Here is a 227-nt window from a genome sequence, read left to right on the forward strand (position 1 = left end):
AGGGGCTGGGACAAGGGGGGAGGGGGGGGGGGGGCGCTTATGGGGGGCTATAGCCCCCTCATGTAGTATCGTATTACACTGGATGAAACGGCTTCAGAAATCAGCGAATATATTACTCCAACATATTCAATCATTTTTTTTATAATTATGTACCAATATAGGTTGCAACGTATTCCAAACACATTTTAACAAAAGATTAAGAGTGGCAAATAGCTTACTACCTAAAC

The sequence above is a fragment of the Schistocerca piceifrons genome, chromosome 1, assembly GCF_021461385.2.
Source record: "Schistocerca piceifrons isolate TAMUIC-IGC-003096 chromosome 1, iqSchPice1.1, whole genome shotgun sequence".
Taxonomy (NCBI): domain Eukaryota; kingdom Metazoa; phylum Arthropoda; class Insecta; order Orthoptera; family Acrididae; genus Schistocerca; species Schistocerca piceifrons.